Raw genomic sequence first — 8763 nt, forward strand, 5'->3', positions numbered from 1 at the left:
CCCGTGTCCCCTGCATCGGCAGGCGGACTCTCAACCACTGCGCCACCAGGGAAGCCCTATTTGTTTATTTTTAAGTTTTATTTTTTAAATTTTTATTTTTAAATGTTATTTATTTATTTTAAATTTTTATTTATTTATTTAATTTTTATTTATTTATTTTTTTGGCTGTGTTGGGTCTTCATTGCTCTCCACAGGCTTTCTCTAGTTGGGGCGAGCGGGAGCTACTCTTCATTGCAGTACACAGGCTTATCATTGCAGTGGCTTCTCTTGTTGAGGAGCACTGGCTCTAGGCATGCAGTCTTCAGTAGTTGTGGCATGCGGGCTCAGAAGTTGTGGCTTGCAGGCTCTAGAACGCAGGCTCAGTATTTGTGGCACACGGGCTTAGCTGCTCCGCAGCACGTGGGATCTTCCTGGACCAGGGCTCAAATCTGTGTCCCCTGCTTTGGCAGGCGGATTCTTAACCATCGTACAACCAGGGAAGTCTGGTCGTTGTTTTTCTAGAATAAAGGAATAAAGAATAATTCGAGAGGGAGTTTTATTCTTCCTGCTTCTTAAACATTTTTCATTAAAATGTTATTTCTAGTTAAAAAGCAAGCTTGAGGGCTTCCCTGGTGGCACAGTGGTTAAGAATCCACCAGCCAATACAGGGGACATGTGTTGGAGCCCTGGTCCAGGAAGATCCCACGTACTGCAGAGCAACTAAGCCCGTGCAGCACAACTACTGACCCTGCGCTCTAGAGCCTGCGAGCCACAACTACTGAGCCCACATGCCACAACTACTGAAGCCCGTGCGCCTACAGCCTGTGTTCCACAACAAGAGAAGCCACTGCAATGAGAAGCCCACACACCACAACGAAGAGTAGCCCCCACTCACAGCAACTAGAGAAAGCCCGTGGGCAGCAACGAAGACCCTATGCAGCCAAAAGTAAATAAATAAAATAAATAAATTTATTTTAAAGAAAAAGCAAGTATGATTATGGAAGAAAAATAACTGGAAAAGAAAATGGTAGAAAAAGGAAAAGACAATCACTCATAAACTCATTATCCCCCAAATAACAATATGACAATAATGCACACATTAGGCTTTTCTACAGCTTTTTTTTTTTTTTTTTGCTTTCTGCCAGTATTTGATATTTTGTTTTAAAATCATCATTATAATAGGAAAATTTTTCTTATTATACAAATAAATTTTGCTTTGTATAATATTCCCTCAAGTGAATATACTATGAACCATTCCTCTTTTGTTGGCCATTTAAATTATTTGCAAATTGCATTCCTAGAAATAAAATTTGAGGGACATCATCATGCACACAACTTTTCCCATATTTAGAACTATCAACTTTGAAAATATTTTTAAAAATAGAATGCCTGAGGCAAAGAGTTTGAATATTTTAATGGTTCTTAAACATAGTGCTAAATTCACCACTTTCATGTTGAGATGTCAGATGTGGAAAACAAATTTAGGGAGAGGAGGGGACAGAGCTGCTAGCCAGCACTCTCCGGGTTTCTTCATGACCTGCCTGCAGGGCAAGCCCATCGCATTGTCCAGTGGCAGCGTATTCTCAGGGCTCAGGCCAGTAAGGTGTGACCCATGAACTGGCAGACCTTCCTTTGCCAATCGCTTTTGACTTATTAAAAAAATAATAATCTTGCCCCTATGACCAAGCCAGAATTTGGCCTCTAGCTATGGTTTCAAATAGATTCACAAAGTTCGAAACACAAAATCCACATATGTGAGGCTTGTTGTGTCTTCTTTAGTGGGAGGCATAGGAAGTAACACTAGACCAAGCCTTTGGGATGGAGGGGTGGAGCACACATGAGGACATTGTGGGAGCTGGGAGGACGCAGCCCTCGCCCCTGCCTCTACCTTCTGGTTTGTTCATCCTCTTCCTCTTTTCATCTGGTTTAGGAGGACAACAAACAGAAGTGACCTGGAGGACCTACTTTTGTATATTAATAGTCTCTTCAATAATCCTGAGAAAACAGGAAACGATTCTTCTTTCAAACTGGGAACCCAGGATTCTTTTGAATCCATATTTATTCTCATCTTTCTATTAAAAAATGAGGGAGCTGGGCTCTTGGGGTTAAGCTTTTGTCCAGATGACTGTGACTATTTTTTTTCTTTGCCTTTTTCTAATTTTGTAAGCTCTGACCAACCTTTTCTAATTTTGTATGCTATGACCAAACTGTTCTTGACCAACTGAGAGAAAAATTTGAGGAAAGCAGGGCAGCAGCCTTGTTACCTTGCCCTCGAGTCTTCACATGCCTTCCAAGTATTTGGCAATATGGCCTTTCAGTCCTGGTGGCCCAGAACCACGATCATCATTACTCCAATCCCTAAAAAGCCGCTTTTGCTCTAAACTACTTGTTATGTGTGTGTTCTCAGACGCCAACGAGAGATCTGTAAAGCGTTAAGGGAATTATTCAGCAAGAGAGGATACACTCCTCACCCTGACAGCTATACCACATTGGATCCAAGCAAAGCTTTCGAGTTGTTCTCACCTGGTAGCCAGAGCTTGTTTTGAAAAGTCTTGAGTCTGATGTGTCCATACCCATTCTCCCCTGGTACATTTGCAAGGAGGCAGAACAGATGTTCATCCAACATTAATAAGGAGAACGAAGCTCCCCGCAGCCCACCCGCCCCCCGCCTCTGAAAAGAAGGCAGCCTCCAAAACATGAAAGAAAAGAAAACGTTTTGCTCTTGACATTTGTTTGGAAAACCTTCAGGAAGCATAGACCTGGGGAAAGCACCTTAGAAGTTTGATAAATCAGAAGTGGAGTCATCTGAAATGAAAATCAGGAATCCTAGCTTGTCTCTTTGAGACCTGCTCTGTCTTGGAGGACAGGGCCTCCTGCGGTCCACACAGGTGGCAACATGCTTCTGGCCACTTTCTGGCCACTATCTCCTCAATTCCTCTGAACATACCCCTGCTATTCCAGCCAGAGTCCACACTGTTCCTTTCCCACCTCCTGCTTAAATGGACTTCTTTGGAGCTGGTTTGTGCCTAACACCTCCCTCACCTTGGAGGCTCAGCCGATGTCCCACGATTAGAGGAGCCCTGTTCACCTTCTCCTGCTCTGGACTTCTCTCCACCCACACAGTTCTTTTCCTCCCAGGATTTCCCCTGTGGCCACTCCCCCTCAGTTTCCCAGCTAGGCTAGAAGAACCCCCAGGACAAGAACCAGATCTTAACTTAACTATATTTTTACCTTCTGAAAACCTAGCAAAAAGTGGAGTTCATAAGAAGCGCTCAGTAAATGTTCCTACAGGGGGGAGATGAAAACACCAAGAGGCAGACAGGTTAAAAAGTCCCCCTGAGCACTGGAGTTAATAAATGACAGAACCAGTATTCAAATCCATACTCTCCAGCTCACAAGCCATTGGATTCTTTCCCCATATAAAGCAAATTTATTTTAAAAGTTCTCAAAATGGAATGAATTATCACAGTTGGTATAAGCAGTTTGATTAAATAACAATACCAATAGTTGTCCCTCATTGAATACTTGCTATAGACCCACACTAAGCAAAATCCTTAGGGCCATCGCTTCCATACCTTTTTTCCACCCCAGCTTTACTGAGGTAAAACTGACAGTTAAAGATTGTACATATTTAAGATGTACAATGTGATTTTTGGATACACAGATATGTTGTGAAATGTTTATTGCAATCAAGGTAATTAACATATCCATCACCTCACATAGTTATCTTTTCTTTTTTTTTTTTTAGTGAGAACAATTAAGATAAACTCTCTTAGCAAATTTCAAGTATACAATACAGTATTGTTAGCTATAGTCACCATACTGTACTTTAGATCCCCAGAACTTATGCATCCTCCATATATGAAGCTTTGTACATTTTGACCAACATCTCCCCATTTCCTCCATTCCCCACCCCCGGGTAACCATCATTCTACTCTCCGCTTCTAAGAGTTTGACTTTTTTAGATTCCACATATAAGTGAGATCATGCAGGATTTGTCTTTCTCTGACTTATGTTAGAGCAAAATATCCTCCCATTTCATCCACGCTGTCACATGGATGAAAAAAATATCCTTCTTTTTTAAGGCTGAATAATATTTCGTTGTATATATGTATGTCTTATATGTCATTTTCTATATCACTCATCAATAAACACTTCGGTTGTTTCCATATCTTGGCTACTGTGAATAAAGCTGCAATGAACATGGGAGTGCAGATAGCTCTTCAAGACACTGATTGTATTTCCTTTGGATAATATACCTGGCAGTAGAATTGCTAGATCACATGGTAGTTCTATTCTCAACTTTTTGAGGGACCGCATACTGGTCTCCATAGTGTCTGAACAAATTTACCTTCCCACCAACAGTGCAGAAGGGTTCCCTTTTCTCTACAACCTCGTCGGCACTTGTTATCTTTTGTCCTTTGGATAGTAGCCATTCTAACAGGTATGAGGTGATACCTCATCAGGGCTTTGATTTGCATTTCCCTGATTATTAATGATATTGAGCACTTTTTCACATACCTGTTGGCCATTTGTCTTAAGAACCACAAATCTCACCTGCTCCAGGCATGACGAGCTTAGCCTTCAGGTATACATGGGGGTTCCCCAGGTTACGGAAAGGTTAATGTTCCCAAGAGTTTTGAATTCCTTTTGGGCTCAGCTATAGTCCACTTTATTATACTTCTTTTGCAGACTATATAAAAACGAGTCGAAACTTTTAGATGACAATCAGGATAAGGACAGAAACAGGATTAGAAGCAAGAAAGCACGGTAGATAATAAATGCTTAATTGAGTGAATGAATGAATGAACAATGAGTCAATGATGAAAGGATGCCTTAAGAGGAAGGAAATTACACTTCTCAGTTTTCCTGTGAGGGCAGTGTGAATGCATCTTCCAAGCCCACTGAGAGCAGAATTGAGGAAAATAGACATTTGTGTTAACAACACAGAGGAACCTCTTATTTCATAAAAGGGACGGCCAGTAACATCCTCCACGAACATCTGAATTTTCTCTGCTCACCAGACTCAGACCAGTGCACATTATAAAGATAAGATGCGGGGCTTCCCTGGTGGTGCAGTGGTTGGGAATCCACCTGACCCTCCAGGACCAGGTTCGAGTCCTGGTCCAGGAGGATCCCACATGCGCGGAGCAGCTAAGCCCATGCACCGCAACTGCTGAGTCTGCACTCTGGAGCCCGCAAGCCACAACTACTGAGCCCACGTGCTGCAGCTGCTGAGGCCCGCATGCCTGGGGCCCATGCTCCACAACAAGAGAAGCCACTGCAATGAGCAGCCCACACACCGCAATGGAGAGTTGCCCCCACTTACCGCAACTAGAGAAAGCCCGCGCGCAGCAACAAAGACCCAATGCAGCCAAAAATAAAAATAAATTTTTTAAAAAAAGGTAAGATGCCCTTGACTTAGTTTTACCTGGAGGAAGGAACTGGACCTTATAACCACTGGAAGTATTTCTAGGTCTGCTTGGCTTAGTGTAAGAGGCAGTAGAGCATAGTGTAAGGGCCATGAGCTCCCTGGGTTAGAATCTCAACCAGTTGTGTGTATCTGAGTGAGTTATTTAACATCCCTGGGCAGCTGGTGACTGTCTGTCAGTGGGCAATGAGAACAGTACCTGCTATGTTGTAATGACTGGAGACAAGGCTCATAAAGTGCTGGATTCTTAGCACCTCTCCAACAGCTGGGGGAGGTGGTTGTTAGTACTGCTTGTTAACACTGAAAAGATAAAACGTCATTGCTCCTCAGCCTCTTGCCAAGCCTGGGCGAGACAGAGTTGACTGGACTTGACACATGCAAAGGTTTCCCCTCTCGTATGGGACTTGTGCTGGTCCCAATGCTCAGAAAATGGACCAGAGCATATAAGAGCTCAGGCTGCCAGGTGAGGAGTCCTGCCTAGTTCCTGCCCGCCCACCCCTGAGTGCCCCTGGGAGTGACCCAATCTCAGCGCATTCTCCACTTCCTTTCAGACTCACCGCCCTTTCAGCTGCTGCAAGATCACCTTTTAGAGGGTAAATTCAGTCTCATGTAACTAATCTTAAAATCTCTTCCCCAGTCCTGGGAGGTGATAAAGGACAGAGCCCAACTTTCTAGGCTGAAAATAAACAATCAAGTTGAACTCATTTACTGAATTGAGCTCACTGACTCTAAATAGCCTCTGTATAACAACCAAACCACCTCTAATAAGTCTAAAATGATGATCTCCTATGAGCTGTTCTTCACTGACTATACTTGGCTCAGTACTAATCAATCACTATATCTAGGATTTCTGCTGCAAGCTGCAACCGATGAGTGAGGTTTCATAATGCTTCATGGGATGTGTGTGGGTACAGACTGTAGGCGGGAAGGTTGACTAAGCCCAGGCAGAGGTTTCTACCAGAGGTCTTTGATGCATTCCTCTGTGTCCCAGTGAGGCCCAGGTTGCTGGGTCAGCAACTGGAGATAAGCTCCAGGTATAAGGACTCCTTGTGTTCCTGGACCCAAGGGTTTTCTCCAAAGACTCAAAGATTCTGTGTATAGAATATCTACAGCTACATAGTAAGCCACTCAAAACTTCATGGCTGAACACAACAACTATTTACTCATGATGCCGTAGGTTGGCAATTTGGGTTGGGCTCAGCTGGCTGGTTCTTCTGCTTGTCTCAGCTGGGCTCACCCATGAAAGTAACATCAGCTGCCAGGCCAGCTGGGAGTTGGTTGATTTAGGACGACCTCTGCTGAGACAGGTCATCTCTTCATGTGTCTCTCGTTCTCCAGCAGGCTTGTCCAGGCTTGTTCACATGGCTTCTCAACAAGGCTCCAAGAGCCACAGGAGGGAGCAAGTACTAACACCTGAGCTCTTTCCAAGTCTCGGTTTACATCATGTTTGCTTTTGTTCCGTTAGCCAAAGCAAGTCACATGGACAAATCCAGACTCAGGGTTGGCGTGAGCCCACCTGAGGGCATGACCCACAGGCATGTGGACAAGGAGGCATGAGCAAATCAGGGTCAATTACTGCAACAACCAATCAGAGTAGATGATCCTGATTCTCTAGCATAGTTTAAATCTACCCATAGTCTCTCATTTCTGCGAATGTTGGGGGGAAAATGACTTGAGTTCCTGACTACCTTCCATTTTCAAAATACTATCTCTTGATCACCTACCATGTACCAAGCATGACTGGAATCATTTTACATGTGTTACACAATCCACACAGTAGCCCTATAGGGCAGGTATGATTGTGTCCACTTCACAGACAAGGGAAGTGAGGCTCAGACAGTGAAGCGATGAGTCCAAGGTTGTCTCTGTTCCATAAATGGCAGAGCTGAGATTTGAACCCAATTTCACTTAAGGCTAAACTTCAGGCTCTTAACTATCAACCATTCCTTCCTATAATCCCCTAAATATTTATTAAAATGATTTGGCAGCTCCCTTTTTAATGATGAGGCACTGGATAATTAGCAAAAGAGGATGGTGATTACTATGCATACATTGCCACAAGCAGACGTGTCTGCTTCCAGAATGTTCTTCCTCAAAGGCAAAGGAAGCCCAGGAGTGACGACAATAAAAAGGCCCAGCTCTGCCCTCAGGCCTCTTCTGAAATGAGGCAGGTGAACACTGCGGAGGGAGCCAAGGAGGCAAGGTCCTCTGGTAGCATTCAGGGCTGCCGTGGGCCTGCAGGAGGGTATGTCAGGTGCTCCAAAAACAGAAAAGAGAATCATTCTCTCACTTTCCAAGATGTCAAAGCCAGCCTCACGTTTCCTTAAAGTTTCACAGAGAGCTTCGGATAACTGACCATGATTGGTAAAGAGCTTAGAAGGGAAAGGTGCCCTGAGACCCCCTCGGGGGTCTCAGAAGAGAACCCTAAAAACGAGAACCTCAGACTAAACTGCCAGGTTCCATCTGCAGAAAGGAAGCCACCGTCACATCAGTGCCTCCCTCTAAAGTGAGCCCTTGGTGTTTACTTTCTTCTCCCTGCCTGTCGCAGCCCTGTGCTAGCAGAGGCCTGCAGAATTACAAGCCACCCATTCAAGAGTCTGCAAAACAGACTGGCTGGCTCTGCAGGAAATGAGCAGGGTCTGCCAGCAGAGCAGGTCTGCTGCCCTAATTCATTTCTCCGCAAGGAGACTGATTAGCGCATTGCAGCATGTAATGGAGTTTGACTTACAGCATCTTATTAGACTTTTATTATAGCCCTGGAAGGAAGGCCAAGAAGGGACAACCACCTTGGTTTTGCACATGAACATGGCACTAAACTCAGTGGGCGATCTGCCCAAGATAACACAATGATTGTGTGGCTTGGAGAAAAACCACACCCACGTCTTTGGGCATCATGGTTTATTTTGCTTTAAATTTTCTCTTGTGCTTGGCCCTCCTTGGACACACTGGGTTCTTGAATCATTTGAGGAAATGAGTGTTTCTAAGCATGGCCTCCTCTGCCTCCCTACTTCGGTTCCAACAGCTACAAATAAGACCCCAGAAACAATTCCTGCCTTGGCTTGTGGGGCTGACATGGGATATATTGGATGTATGAGAATCAACACAACAGCAATCACTTGCTTCTGTTTTCAGAGTAGTTTCAGTACTTTAGGCTCCCCCTCAAAGACTAACTCACTGAGCAAACTGGCCTGAGTAAGAAGTGTTTAGGGTCTCATTGACTGATTCCCAAGGCTCTAAGGTCCTGTGGCTTAAAGCCCTCCAGTTGTCTCCCTGTGCACCAAGGACAACCGCCATGTTCCCTAGCTGGTCTACAAGATGTGTCACCATTTTTCTTGTTGTTTTGTTCATTTTCC

This window comes from Lipotes vexillifer, unplaced genomic scaffold (genome assembly GCF_000442215.2).
Source record: "Lipotes vexillifer unplaced genomic scaffold, Lipotes_vexillifer_v1.1 scaffold670, whole genome shotgun sequence".
Classification (NCBI taxonomy): Eukaryota; Metazoa; Chordata; class Mammalia; order Artiodactyla; family Lipotidae; genus Lipotes; species Lipotes vexillifer.